At 34.6% G+C, this 16,573-nt stretch overlaps 1 pseudogene; it reads left to right on the forward strand.

Annotated features, from left to right (window-relative positions):
* The first annotated feature begins 743 nt into the window (after positions 1 to 743).
* Positions 744 to 862, forward strand: LOC118608098 (annotated as a pseudogene).
* The last annotated feature ends 15,711 nt before the right edge of the window (positions 863 to 16,573 follow it).

Below are 16,573 nucleotides of genomic sequence, written 5' to 3' on the forward strand. Positions count from 1 at the left end.
TTACTTGTAAGGGAGTTTCCATAAGACTGTCAGCTGATTTTTCAACATAAACTTTGTAGGCCAGCAGTGATTGGCACAGATTATTTAAAGAGATAAAAAGCAAGGACCTACAGCCAAGACTACTGTATCCAGCGAGGCCATTATTTAGAATTGAAGGACAGATAAAGAGCTTCCCTGACAAGAAAAAGCTAAAGGTGTTTATAACCACCAAACCAGTATTACGAGAAATGTTTAGGGACTTCTTTAAGGAACAAGGTAAAAAAGAAGAAAGAAAAAAAAACTGAACATAAATATGAATAATAAAATGGCCATAATTATGAACATGTCATTAAGCACTTTAAATATAAATGGATTAAATGATCTAATTGAAAGAAATAAGGTGGCTAAATGGATAAGAGAACATGACCCTTTATACTGCTTACAAGAGACTCACTTCAGATTGAAAGACACATGCAGACTGAAAATAATGGGATAGAAAAGATATTTCATGAAAAAGGAAACAGAAAAAAATCTGGGGTAACAATACTTATACCAGACAAGATAGAGTTTAAAAGAAAAGTTACAACAAGAGATAAAGAAAGACCCAGTAATTTTACTTCTGGATATTAATCCAAAGGAACCCAAGACACTAATTTGTAAAGACGTGTGCATTCATATGTTTATTGCAGCATTCTTTACAATAGCCAAGATATAGAAGCAACATAAGTGTCTACCAGTAAACAACTGGATAAAGAGGTAGTACAATTTATGGCCACGCTACCCTGAATAAGCCCGATCCCATCTGATCTCGGAAGCTAAGCAGGGTCGGGCCTGATTAGTACTTGGATGGGAGACCACCTAGGAAGACCAGGTTCTGTAGGCATAAAAAAATTTTTTTAAAAATAAGGGATTGTAAGCTGACAAGGTCCTTGCAATCTGTGAGGTCAACCAAGGGTTGCCCCACCTAAAAAAAAAAAAGAAGTAGTACATATATACAATGGGATATTACTCAGCCATAAAAGAGAATGAAATATTAAAATCTGCATCGACATAGATGGATCTAGAGGATGTTATAGTAAGTGATATAAGTCAGATAGTGAAAGACAAATATTGTATGGTTTCACTTATATATGGAATCTAAAGAACAAAATAAGCAAACAAACAAGAGAAGCAGACTCTTGAAACAGAGAACATTTTGATGATTGCCAGATCGGAGGCGGGTTGGGAGGGGTAGGTGAAAAAGGTGAAGGGATTGAGGAGTAGGAGTATGAATTGACAGTTACAAAATAGTTGTGGGTATGTTCCCAATATAGCACAGGGAATATAGTCAATAATATTGTAATAACTATGTATGGTGTCAGATGGGTACTAGATTTATCGGGATGACCACTTCTTAAGTTATATAAATGTCTAACACTGTTGTTTACCTGAAACTATTATACTCTAGTATGTCAACTGTGATTGAAATTTTTTTCAGTATTGAAAAGATAAAAGATATCAAGGAAGCAACATTGATAAATCACACAATGATAAATGAAAACTATTTACTGACTTTATGGAGTTTAAAAACTATCAGGGTAGATATTGTAAAACAAATACTAAAAATAAACATTTGAATATATCTGTGATAATTAGCATAAATAAAATGTATGGGGTGCAATTAGGGTGATGACCAGCATATTTGGTCACATGGGTATATAAAAGAGATAGCTACCTATGAGGTGAATTAACCTATTGTCTTCTTTTGAACTGTGTTTTTTAGAAGTATAACAAAATGTATCATCATCTCCATAATCAACCTTAGCATAAAGAATATTTATTTTACCTCTTATAACTTTTTTATTCTTATTTATTTTATATATTTTCAAATAAAATTTTATATATTTAAGGTGTACAATGTGACGATTTGATGTTCATATATATAACGAAATGATTACTGCAGGCAAACTAATCACATGTCATCTCCTCACATAGTTTCCAGTGTTCAATAGAGTATTATTAACTATAATCATCATGCTGTACATCAGACCTCTAGACTTATTCACCCTACATAACTGCATCTTTGTACCCTTTGATCAACATCTGCCTTTTTTCTCCACCCTCTCCAGCTCACAGTGTCCACTGTTCTGTTCTCTGCTTTTGAGTTGGACTTTTTATTTTTAGATTCCACATATAAGTGAGACCATATAGTATTTATCTTTCTCAGTCTGGCTTATTTCACATAGCATAATATCCAGCAGGTACATACACGTTGTCACAAATGGCCGAATTTCCTTCTCTCTCATAGCTGAATAATATGCCATTATTATTTCACATCTTCTCTATCCATTCATTCATTGACAGACCTTTGAGTTTTTCCATATCTAGTTTCCCCAACACCATTTATTGAGAAGAAATTATTTTGTGCTATCATGTCATTCCTCATGCCTTCTCTTTTCTAGCAGGAGTAATTACAATTCTGGAAAAAAGCTAGTATGCCTGAACAATGCTTTGGAATTTACTGAGAAGATGCACAATGTTTAGTTAACATGATGGCTAAATAATCACCCTCTGCAAATGCTCCTGTTTAAGGATAAATATTGTGGATCTTAACATTTGGGGACTGGAATTGTTTCTTTGTGTTTGGTTATATTTTAAACTTTTTAAATTTATTGTGTTTTGCATATAAATACTCAAAAAACCATGATCTGAGTTATATTAACTAAGGCCCTTTAGACACTATTAAAGATAGATATATGTATACACACACAGAGAAAACTATATGTAGTTGTTTTACTTGAAAGAGGATAGCATCATTTGCTAGCTGACATAAACCTTATGTAGGAATGTTACATCTTTTGATGTAACTGGGCACATATTAATCAAGAAACATGAAGTGGTTGGAGAAGCCACTCAATGTGTCTCTAGGTTTAGCAGTTGCCCCTTTATACCATATCTGTATTTTCTGGGGGCCACGCACTTAAGAAATTCCAGGGCATGGTTCAGCCACTTCTCAGCAACTCTGCTGAACTGCAATCATTACTAAGTGCTCCGAGCAGAATGCATACAGTGTCTGCATGCAAGCGTGGACACAGGGGATATTTTTGGCCTGATCGAGGAGAACAAATGATCTTCTGCACTACACCCATCCCAGCACATCCTTTGTGACCCTGTCTAGACTCAGGCCTAGGATCTAAGGAATCGATGGGGAAAGGGGTTGACCAGGTCTATTCAGACCTGTAGTCCACAAAGAAGCCAGAGGGGGAGTAATTGGGATTTGTTGGCTTGAGGTTACAAAGCAGAGCAGAATTCACTGAAAAATAACTAAGTAGAGGCACCCTCCCTAATGTGTTTGTGCCAGGGAGAGGCTCTATAAACCTGCAGAAAATGAAGTGACAAGATACAATGGCAGCCAATGAAAGACCCAAACTGCTGTCTGAGCCCCTGCTCCACCAGTTCTAGTTATGTTCCCTGACCCCGATTGCTTCCTCTGGTTTGGGTCTTTGGGCCCCAGTACTAACCTGCTGCCTCCTCAGCTCTAGCCAACGACTTAGCCCCAACTGCTTCCTTAGCCTTAGTCACCAAGGCTTTGGCCTCCACTTTAGCTCTGATCCTGCAGCCCTGCTGCCCACTCTGCCTCATTGGCCCCAACTACCTCCTCAGCCCTGGATTCTTTAGTCTCTTCAGGCCACAGGACCACAGGCTCTATGGGCACTGGCCACCACAAGGGTAGAGAAAGACCAGATAAGTACATCTGAAGTCAAAGAGAAAGGAAAAAGGAAAGAAATTTAAATCATATATTATTTTTAAAATGTATTTTATAATATTTAATATCATATAATTTATAGTATTATTTCTATATACTTAAATTATATATAATGCACTATTGTTCCTTTGAATGCAATCCTCTGGGATTGGATCTTGAAGTTAGCAGCTGGCCTTAGTATGGATTATATAGTTTATGCTCCAAGATGAGATGGAACCACAGTGCATAGGAAAACGGATTTTGTTCACTTTATGCTGTAGTCCAGAACATTTCTTTCCTTCATTAACACAATTCTCCTTATATGAATTTGAAGAGAATATAATGGCACCAGCAAATATCTTTCATAATTGTCAACCATAAGAGCACTAATCCTGTGTTGCTCATCTGCCATTTTTTTGTTTGCAGCTCTTTATAAGTTGTGCATTTATAACTTATGAGTGCCTGTTGTGTCTTTTGAATGGCAGCTCATCAAACTTTACACTTACACATAGAAAATTATTTACATAACTATTCTATACTCCTTTTCCATAGAAATTTTTTTCCCACAAAACTACCTATTTTCTAAGAGATTAAAAATCCTATTAACTTTCCAGAAATCATACTCAGTTCTTCAAACTTCACTATAATATTTGCCTCTGCTACAGATGACAAGGACAAAGGTGGTGGAGATGAGAGCAGGTGTGAAAATAATCTTGTTTCTTTAGGGACCTCAATGAGATTGTAATTCAGTACAGGCTATGCTGCATGTGTGTTCAGTTCAAAAGTCCCAATATTGCCTATTTTTATTACCATTATTTTTAAGAGGCGAGGAGTTTCATGATTTTGCATTATTTTACATTCTTTACTTATGTTTCTGTATTAGTTTAGTAACTTCCAAGACAGCAAGGTGTTTCTTAGAAGCTCTCAGTGGTCTTGCAAGCCAACACTCCTGTGACAGGGCTACTTTTCTAGGGATAGCTGTTCTGCTTCCCTTTTCCTCTGACCACCTGACCCAACAGGCCTGTAAGCCACATTTTTCAAACCTCAGCCCCAGCTCAGTCAGTTAATATCCACAATTATTTGCTTTTAAATTCAGCTTGATGTAGAATTACTACCAGTGATTTTATATTCCACCAAACAACATTTTTATATTACCAGCATAATCAGAAAATCCCAGTTCAATCATACTTTCTCAGGGCTGAGCTATGAACCATCCTCCTATTCCAATTTTTAATCTCCACCTTGAGATAAATATGCAGAAAGGCTCTATAAGTAGCAGTTAATCTGGCAGTGATTTCTTTACATCAAAAATTAGTTTCAAAAAATTATTTCTAAATTTAAAAAATTTACCTCAGGAAGTAAGAATGCAGGAGTCTTTGTAGATAGGCTTTTGCATAAGGAAAGGCTCTTCAAATTTTGTTTTCTCTTTAGAAAAAAAAGGAAAGAGAGAAGTGAATTGACATTTATTTAGTACTTACTACATACCAAGTGATGTGTTGGTCATTTTCACTAACCTTTTTAAACTCATCCCATTTAACTTTCATAGCCACCGAGTCAGGTGTAGTTACTGTGCCCACTTTTACATGTAATAACATAGACTCAAGGGAAGTAAAGTGACTTGCTAAAGCTGCATAGATCTCAAGTGGCAGAGCTGTTTATGAACCTATGGCTGCCTGATTACAGAGCTTATGTTCTTTCTACCACATAAGACTGCCTCCTTATTTCTTGGGCATGTTGTTTTTCTACTTCTGGTTAACTTTATAGTTGACCTAAATTTCAGACTTATTTTATTTCTCAGGTCATCATTCTGCTAATTGTTCAACTGCTTTCTATTCTCAATAGAACAATGGAGGCAGATTAAGGCCAAGGACACCTATGTCAAATGATCATGGGTCCAGTGATCCTCTGCAACTTGTCTTCTTTTTGTTAGCACAAGAAGAAGCCCCATAAACTGTTGTCATTATAATATAAAATCTCTCTGATTCTGAATTTCATAAGAACCTGTAGATGAACTCTTAGGAGAAGTGAGTCAGTGAATTTGCAGGAGATCCATTCTTATCAAGTCTATTTTTAAATAGCTAGGACAAGAATCATTAAATTAAAAAAAAAACATAGAAACATAAGGTCTTGGAACTAGAAGGCATTTTAAAGATTATTTCTGAGGAAGAGGAATAAGTTTCACCTTGTATGTTGACTCTGATGGTCTGGCAGCAGCTTCCTAGTTTGCTGAGTTGAGGATTTCAAGGCTGAATGAGGAGCTAATGGAAGCATGTTTTCTCTCTGTTTTTTCTCAATTTAAACCACCTTCATTTTCAAGGTACATAAACCGAGACCCAGAGATGGGAAATGACTTAGTGAAGATTCCATAGCTAGGTGGTGGCAGTGTCAGAACTGAAACCCAGATCTCTTACACTATAGCCTGATGCTATTTCCACTTGACTTTCCTGTCCCTAGTCAGACACTTTTCTACTTTGAACATATATCAAGCATATTAGGTTGTCTCCTTGTCATTTTCAGTGAGTTTACTACCAATGAACTCCAAAATTCCTTAAGGTTTTCTTTAGGGAATAGCTTAAAGAAAGTCATAGGAGAATATTTTAGAGGAATAGCTAAGGTTTATTTCTTCAACATTGAATATCTATGTTAATTTAAGAATAAGTTAAAAATAAATATACTTGGGGGGATTAAGATACCACATCTCATTCAGGTAATGAAATTCCATTTTCATATATTTTCAGGTTACTGTCTCTCTTAGAATTGTCTTGTATGTGAACTCACTGCTATCTTAGCCCAAAATTATAATGGCTTCTTTTCATAGATCAAGAAAATTTGAATGGATTCATATCAAAGAACTGCGAGTTTCTTTGTTCCATTTTCTTGTTGGTGGTAATCATTTCATTCCTGCCTCAGTGGCTGTGTCAGGTCACCCCTGTAATGGTTATTATACCCTTCTTTCAGCCTACTACATTACACTCTTTCCCTCTTCCATGAAGTCTTCCTTGATACGTATAAAGAGATGTTGATTTCATAACTCTAAATGAATCAATTTATTCCTTTTCGAATGTGAAGACTGGGCATGTAAATCCCTATTCTCATATCCACTGTTTCTTCATAGTTGAGTATACTGATTTATTTAGAGTTATATCGTGCTTGATTTTTATACAATTGTTTATGCAGTTTGAGCTGAATTCAGCTAATTTGAGTTGTCAAGATCAAGAAGATATACTACTGCTCTACAGAAGCTCCTTTCCACAAGGTTTCTTTTTCTCTTGCTGGAGAATGTTCCAGTAAATGTGTTATTTTACAGATAGATTAAAGGCTCTCTCTCCTGCATTTCCAACTAATTACCTCCCCCAATATAGTCAGAAATAATGGTTTAGATGTTTTTCTTAAGTAAGATTTAACATGTTCTCACAGCTTTATAGGCTCTTTTTATTCCTCAAAACAGCATCCCTAGTTGGTTGACAATTGTATTGCTCAGTACTTATTACAGAAAACATGTGCAGTATCATCTTTCTTCTTTTTTATCTACATTATTCTTGAGAATAATGTACTCATTTCTTATGCCTGCCGTAGCAAATTACCACAACCAGGTGGCTTAAAAAAACACAAATTTATTATCTTTCAGTTCAGAAGTCCAAAATGGGTCTCAACTGGGCTAAAATCATTATCATCAAGCCTACTATTCCATTCTAGAAGGTTCCTTTCTAGGGAAGAATCAGCTTTCTTGAATTTTTCCAGCTTCTAGAGGCTTCCCACATTCCTCGATTTGCAGCCTCTTTTACAAAGCCAGAAATCATGGAAGATTCTTTCTTATATTAGTCTCACCTGGATAATTAAGGACACTATCCCCACCTCAGAATCCTTAACTTAATAATACCTGCAAAGTCCCTTTCATGATATAAGGTAAGTTATTTATAGTTTTACGAATTAAAATGTAGAAACATTTGGGCAACCATTTGTCTCTCAACCATAGTCACTGATAGGGGGTTAGGATAACACACCTATGAAATCCCATGTCTATTTTTCCAAAACTGAAAAAAAAATGTTGCAGAGTGATGGAGGGAGATTTGACTTTGAGTGGTGAACACACAATACAATGAACAGATGATGCATTACTGAATCGTACACTTGAAACCTAACTAATTTTATTAATCACATCAACTCAATAAATATACTGAATTTTTAAAAGTTTAAAAAAAACATAGGATTTTAAGGAACCTACTTACTATATACATATGGAAACAATCTTGACTACATATTTAATTATTATAAGTTGAGTGCAAGAAATTTCTTCAGCTGAAACACATATATCATCTCTCTTAGAATTGCCATTAAGTAATATCATTCAGAGCTTGGCAAAAACACATTCCAATGACATTGGCAAAATCATTTTCCACCTTCTTGCTTTAGGGATGCCACTGTGCCAATGAACACATTAAATGTGATTAATCTCTTCGGAGATGGAAGTTGGAGTTGCTTATCAGCAAGGCCTGAATGAACAACAACAAAAAAAATAGAATAATACATTGTATCAGGAAGAGAAATTGTGCATATATATGCCTTGCTATTGAATTGTATACCTGAAAAACTGGATTTTGTTAACCAATGTCACCAAAAATATAAATTAATTAAAAATAAATTTTTAAAAATTGCACTTAACCTTATCAGTAAATACTTTACAATTTACCTTTCTTTTGACTGACTTATTGTGTATTTTGACTCCCCAAATACATTATGATAGAGACAAATTCTGAGTTTATATTGTAATTTTTTTTTGTTAAACTAAATTTCTCTATGATTGGGTAAATGCCCACCTCTTTGCTTTCGTTTTTTCTCTCCCTTATATAATCAAAGGAACCTTACTTTATGGTGATGACATCATATTATATGTATTGTTCAAACTTATCAAGTTGTATATATTAATATATACAGTTTTTAAATCAATTATACCTCAATAAAGCTGGAAAAACTTTTTAAAATTTAGTATATTTATTGGGTCGATGTGGTTAATAAAATTATTTAGGTTTCAAATGTACGATTCAGTAATACATCATCTGTTTATTGTATTGTGTGTTCACCACTCAAAATCAAATCTCCCTCCATCACCATGCGTTTGAGGCCCTTTACCCTTGTCTGTGTCCCCCTTACCTTTCTTTCCCCCTGGTAACCACCATACTGTTCTCTGTTTCTATGAGTTTTTAGAGTTTTTATTTGTCTGTCTTGTTCACTTGTTGCTTTCATTTTTATATCCCACGTATGAGTGAAATAATATGGTCCTCAACTTTTTCTGTCTGATTTTATTTTGCTTAGCATGATAATCTCAAGATCCAGTCATATTGTCACAAATGGCAATATTTCATCTTTTCTTATGGCTGAGTAATATTCCATTGTAAATAGATACCACTTCTTTTTTCATCTAATCATCGATCGATGGGCATTTAGGTTGCTTCCATATCTTGGCTATCATAAATAATGCTACAGTAAGCATAGGAGTGCATATATCTTTTCTTGGAGTTCTTTGGATAAATACCCAGAAGTGGAATTGCTGAGTCATAGATGGTTCTATTTTTAATTTTTTGAGGAACCTCCAAACTGTTTTCCATAGTGGCTAAACCAATTTGCAATCCAACCAATGTGTTTCCTCTGAAACCTTCATTTTATTCAGAAAAAGATATTTTAGGCCTTTTTTTGCCATAGGAAGCTTACTCAGTCACCACTTCTGAAAAAAATCAATGTAGCTGTGAATGAGGTCTTCTCGTTATCCTCTTTTGCCAATTCTACCCTATTTCAGTCTACTTAGCTAGTATGCATGAGATCCTTACCTTGTGACCAATGTGATGTCAAAATAATTGGTTGAAAAGTAGAAAATTCTATGGATAGGCACCAATTTACCAATTTCACTGATTTATTTTTTATTTTTATTTTTACTTTTCAGAATTTATTTAGGTTCATAGATATAGATTTATCTACTTTGGACTCAAGTAGATATACTCGTGTGATGTCATTATTGATATTCATATTTAATAAAACCAATTTTAATGATAACTGAATAGTATCAATTAAATTCTTATACATTCTAAACTGAAGTAAGGTATGAACTGTCAACCAACTGCTTTACTCTCACAGATACTGTAGTCATCCTTTCTGATGCATTTTGATGAGACATATACAATATATTTTTAGGTAATCCTACCTAAACTTGTGAAAATTTTATCTCCTTGTTCTACATTTTAATTTTTATTTTTTTTTGAGATACTTCATTTGTATTGAAACACTATGTAATTTTTCCAGCATTATGGAGGCATGATTGACAAAATTTTATATATTTAAGGTATACAATGTGATATCTTGATATATATATATACACACATTATAAAATGATTACTATAATAAAGCTAATTAACATATTCATTACATCACATAGTTATCTTTTTTTGTGGTGAAAATACTTGAGATCTGCTCTCTTAGCAAATTTTAAGTATCCATCATTATTAACTATTGTTACTATGCTATACACTAGGTCTCCAGAACTTTTTCATCTTACTTGAAAGTTTGTACCCTTTGTCTAATATCTCCCTAGATCCCTCACGCTCAGCCCATACAAATGGCAAGCAGGTATATGAAAAAATGCTCAATATTGTTAATCATTAGGTAAATGCAAATCAAGACTATAATGAAATATCTAAAATCTGTTAGAATGGCTATTATCAAAAGATAACAAGTGTTGGCAAGGATGTAGAGAAAAGGGAACCCTTGTACACTGTGGTAGGATATAAATTGGGCAGCCATTATGAAAGTAGTATGGAGAGTCCTCAAAAAATGAAAAGTAGAACTACATTATGATCCAGAAATCCCACCTCTGGATATATTTTAAAAGGAAATGAAATCATTATGTAGAAAAGATATCTGTACACTTATGTTCATTGCAGCATTATTCACAATAGCCAAGATCTGGAAACCATCTGTGTCCATTGATAGGTGAATAGATAAAGAAAATCATATAATAAAATATTAATCAACCAAGCTAATGGCATCAAGGAAAAGAAAAATGTGTTGTGAAGATCAAGAGGAGTAGAAGGACAAGGAGGAAGAGAAGGAGAAGGAGAAAACCAAACTATTGTCTGTTCCCTTATAGAAAAATTTGCTAGTTCTGGAGGTAAAGAATAATTAGAAGCGAAGCAGCAGTTGGCCAAGTTAACTTCCTCTAGGAGAATGATACTAAAGGAACTTTGTTAGGATTTATGCCATTGACAAAGCAATGAGGCCATCAGGGACACAACTGGTTCTCTGTATATGAGTTAGCTTGAGTCTGCTGATTCCAGAGGGATATTCTGGGCACTGTTCATTTGCCTCTTCTTCCACTGACTTTGTTTAAACTAGTATACAAATTTCGTGGTTAGAAATATATATATACTCTCACCTGTTCTTTTATTTTTTGCTCTATCTTTTGACATCAATCTCTGTAGGGAAGCCTGACTAGGAATAGGCAGAAATACACTCTCTTAGCTCTCTATGTACATTGATCTGTAACCAGTGTAATCCCACCTTCTGCTACTTACATAGTTCTTTGTCCCATTACCATTGTCCACAAGGTAGTGAGGGTAAAACAGGAATGTGGAAATCATTGATATTATTATTGATATTATTATCATTGTGGATTAAGTGTGCTTTAAAACTGCATTAAAATAATTAAACTTATTTATATAAAAGGGCAGATGAAATGAAAAGGTAAATAACAGGAAAAAAGGGATGCATGTATCATAGAAGAATTGATTAATATATGCAAGTCTTTTAGAAAGCAATATATAAGAAAAATATGTGTTCCAGTAGGAAAACGGGTAGAGATTTGGTTAGGTAAGTAACTCCCAAAGGAAAAATATATATGTCAGTTAATTTTATTAAAATGTTCTAATTTTACTGGTGTTAACTGTATTAATTACTGAAAAATTACTTTTTTCTCTCATTGCATGTGACACTAGCAAAAAGAAAAACATTTTCATACATTCGAAAAATATTTACTGAGCACATGCTATGTGCTAGACATTGTACATACTAACCGCCAAGAGTGTTAGCCAGGACTTTGTTCCTAATATGTAGGCTTATCCTTGGGTAGGGGCATGTTAACAACTTTTTAATGTTTCAGTAATCCCCACCCCCTGTGAAAAAACAAAAACTCTGAAGTTTCAGATGCCCTGAAGTCAACCCTGAATAGCCTTTGGTTTAAAAATCCTAGGTTTAAAGTCTCAAATACCTGTAGAGTTCAGGCAGTTTCTCTAGGAAAGTAAAGCAGCCAGGTGGTGAACTAGGGTGTTCATGGCCCATCTAAATAACCGAAGTTACTATTGGATCCAGGAAATTTTGCCTTGCAAGGAATGTGGAATAGTGTTGCCAGATCTTTGGGGGCAGGATGAGAAAATAAGTCTGGGTTTTTACATTAGAGCTTCCAATTTTTAGTTGTTAGAAACTAATGTTAAATAAAGAGAACATTGTGAGAGCTTTCAAGGAGGCATTTTCATTTGGATCATAGAACTAAAGTTTACAACATCTAGACTAGCCCTAAAAAGAAATTAAGATTAGTCTGACCCACCCTCCAGGGGAAGTTTGGAGGCTGTGTGGTTTGGAATACTTGACTCTTTCAGACTAGGAGAAAAAAAAACCTAGAAATAATGAGTTCTACTGATGTCAGAGACTTGTTCTGACCTCACAGGCTGTGCCTTGAAGTGGCAGGACCTTGGGTACCAATGGCTATGGAGGAGGTAGGATACTTAGTACTGTTTGTTTGGAGAACAGTGGTGGTGATGGAGTTTACTACTGAGATCCTGAGAATCATCATTGGAAAGATTTCTCTAGCCTCTTGTAGCAGCAGCTCCTGAAAAGTGTTGGAGGACCACAATTTTACAGTATCACTGGGAAGCAAGAAAAGCCATGCTATTAATTCATCAGGCATATTACTGAATAATATCTCCTTTATTTCTCCTAAACTCTAATCTCTAAGTTTCAGAATTTGATTTTATTAAAAAAAAAAAAGAAAACATATGCAGTATATCTCATATCCCAATTTGAAGCATTCTGTTTCTGCTGTAGAAATCAAGAAATGTAAATTAAAATAAGATACTATGTTTTTCACCTTAAATTTAGCAAATGATGAAAAATGAATGGTACAGTATTGTATAACATTTTGAATCATAAATTCTGACTACAAATACCAACTCTGCTACCTTCTAATTCTGTGTCCTTTAGCAAATGACATATATTGTATATCCTATAAACATATATCCTTTCTGAACCTCAATTTCCTTATTGATAAAAGAGAGCTAATAATAAACCCCACTTCTTGGGAGGATCAGTTAACGTAATGCATGTGAAATGCTTACAGTAGTGTCTGGCACATGGTAAAACCTCAGTAAACATTAGCGCTGATGACATTATCTATTTACATAAAGAAAGGGTTCGAGGTAATGGCACGATGGTGGGGCAGGATGAGGTAACTCCAAGAACTCTAAGAGAAGCTGTCTGCATGGGAGTGACATTGGCATGGCCCAGGAAGAGAAAGGACAGAGGAAATTCAGAGGAGACAAAGCCAAGGAGAGAAAAGGGTAAATCTGAGGCCACGGGAATGGCCCAGTGAATTAAAATTGGAAACAGGAAGCGTGGGCAGAAATAAAGTTACTAACTTGTGCAGGTCAGAGTGAAACCTTGAAAAGTTTTCACTCTTAGAAACAATCTCTCTGACCTTCAAGTCAACTTGTTCTCAGAAGCAGCATCATGACATTTCTTCTGAGGATTTAAATTCTCACACTTTCCTGGCACATGCTTACACCTTGGCAAAAAAAAGTAATGAACTTGACATGTGCCATTCCCTGTGTAGAGGCTTGCTATAGGACACAGCTTTCCCCGATGCAGCCTGCAATGTATGTTTTGCTTTTGTTAATGTTTCTGTTAAGTTAGTTTAAAACAGTTAAAATTCCAGAGCCAAAGCATAACTTGGAAGCTGTACATGAAATCTGAGACTTTTATAGCCAATTTCTATGCTGAATTTCTGAAAGTCGTAAAGTATAAAAATGTGTTTTTTCCCCCACTGTAGTATAATTTAAGCTTGATTACGAAAGTACATATGGTTATCTTTAAATTCAGTGGATGTGTCTCTAGTTTATAGAATGAAATTTTCAGGTTTCACAAATTTGAAAAAAGTCACACATCTGGGTAGATGATATATAGTTGTGACAAAATTGCTCTTCTCTTTAATCCCTGGAGCGAAGAACATGATTTGTTCCAGCAGGGGTTTTGTGGAAGTTTTGTCTTCCTTTCTTTATATTAAAAGCAACTGTGTATTGATTTTTAAGCACATCTTGACATCTTGACATGTTCTTTAACATCTTGTTTTATTTTTTCTTTAGTTATTTAAGGTCACTGATTTTGAGTAAACCAAAAAAAAAAAAGAAAGAAAAATATCAACAAAAAACCTTGAGAGCGGAAGATTTCACAGTAGCACAATCTTGAATTAGCTGGTAGTAGTTTTTGTTTCTAATGCTGGTAGCCATACTCATTGAACCGCATTTATTTCATTGACTTTTCAATGAATGATTTTCTTACTAGTAGCTAAGAGAAAGGCAAAGATGCATGAGTAGTTAATTCAAGTGAGGAATACCTACTAACTCAACCAGCATCAGTGACTTGAATCCATCAACAAGTTACCAGTAGAGAGGATGATGAGAATAAGAATGTAGTCTTTTGGAATATTTGACATTTTGGCAGCTGGCAATATTCAGACAGTGAACCATTATTAGAAGCAACTTCCAGAAAAAGTCTGACATTTAAAATAAAATGTTTTAGCATATAAAAATTGAAAGATTTTTTTGGTAGGATTAGAACACATGGGAAATTGGCTTGAGAAAGGGAGATGTAATTTTTGCTGAGATCTATTATGTTCCAGTCGCTTTGCTGGCTTTAGCACATACCTTACTTTATTTACTACTAAAAATATTTGGATGAGGCAGGTGCTATTATTATCCTAATCTTACAGATAAGGAAACTGAGAAGTTAATTTACTCAAGGTCATATGTGAGTGATAGTAGATCCATGGCTGTCTGGTTCCAAAGATCGTTCTGTCAATCATTAGGATTTATTGATCACATTGAATTCCTTCCTATTAATTTAATTGTTTGCCATGGATTGATTTTGAACCAAACTAAATTTGTCGGAGGAATATAGTAAATGATGCAAGAATAATAATAATAGCTACCACTTAATAAGCATTTACTGTTTCATTATGTAATATGCTGTACTTTTTTCGTTTTTTTTTTCTGCCTACCACATAGGTTTTTTTAAAAACAACTTTGAAACATAATTTATATAAAATACAGTTCACTCGTTTGAAGTATACAGTTTAATGTGCAGCTATCATTCTAGTCCATCTTAGAACATGGTCAACACCTCAAAAGAAGCCTTGTACTCTTTAGCTATCATCCCTCTGTACCCAGAACTTTTGCCCTCAACCATAAGCAACTATTAATCTACTTTGTCCCCATAGATTTCCCTGTTCTGGGCATTTCATATGAATAGAATCATATGTATGTGTCTTTTTTTTGTTACTGGCTTCTTTCACTTATTACAGCGCTTCAAAGTTCATCCATGTTGTAACATGTATCAGTACTTCATCAACTTTGATGACTGAATAATATTCCCTTGTATGATATACCACATTTTGTTAATCCATTCCTACCTTTGGGTATTATGAATATTACTCCTATGAACATTCACATACAAGTATTTTTGTGGACATACGTTTTCATTAATCTTGGAAATATACCTATGAGTGGAATCACTCGCTCACATGGTAACTCTGTTTCACTTTTTCAGAAATTGTCAAACTTATCCAAAGCAGTTGTATCATTTTATATTTCTAATAACAATGTATGAGGGTTCTGATTTCTCTACATCTTCACCAACACTATGAATATCTGACCTTTTGATTCTAGCTATCCTAGTGAGTATGAAGTGGTATCTCTTTGTGGTTTTGATTTGTATTTCTCTGATGACTAATGACGTCAAGCATCATTAATGTGCTTTTTGGCCATTTGTATGTCTTCCTTGGAGAAATGTCTATTGAGGTCCTTAGCCCATTTTTAATTTGGTTATTTATCTTTTTATAACTGATTTGTAAGAGTTTTTTAAAATATATTTTAGATACAAATCCCTTCCTTATCCGCTATATGATATGAAAATATTTTCTCTCATTCCGTGAATCGTTGTGCTATATTCATTACATGAATTATTTTATTTGATCTTTACAATATCTGTATGAGATATTAATACCCCCTTTTTAGAAAGCAAAAAACAGGCTCAAAGTAGTTAAGTATCTAGCCTAACTCACAATGGGATGATTCTAGGATTTGAGCTGAGATATCTATTGGAAGTTTAATTAAGGCTCTCCTTCCTCTTTCTGTGATGCTCATATACAATGTATATATTTGGTGAAAGAAATTGAATCTTAGGATCACATTGCCTTTACTGCTAGACATTCCAGTGAATAAACACTGAAAACACTTCGGCAATATTCCTCAAATTGATTCTCTGGGGACAGTGCTGATTCCCAGCAGGAAGGTATAGCCACAGAACTCCTGAGGCAGGTTGAATTGATGTTCTGAGTCTGGATTTATAAGCATGGGGAATTGTTCTTTTAAAAGACAATGATGAAAAGAAATCTTTTAATGTGAGCTAGATGCAGCCATGATTTTGATTAAATGTTTGCTGGTAACCATACTTAGGTGGAAACATCTGCCCACTGATGAGCTCCCTAGAGTTTTAGCAGGTGAATTTATGTGGGAAACACAACTCTAAGTACTTCTTCCTGAGGAGAGATGTTAG

This window comes from Rousettus aegyptiacus, unplaced genomic scaffold, assembly GCF_014176215.1.
Source record: "Rousettus aegyptiacus isolate mRouAeg1 unplaced genomic scaffold, mRouAeg1.p scaffold_m13_p_9, whole genome shotgun sequence".
NCBI lineage: Eukaryota > Metazoa > Chordata > Mammalia > Chiroptera > Pteropodidae > Rousettus > Rousettus aegyptiacus.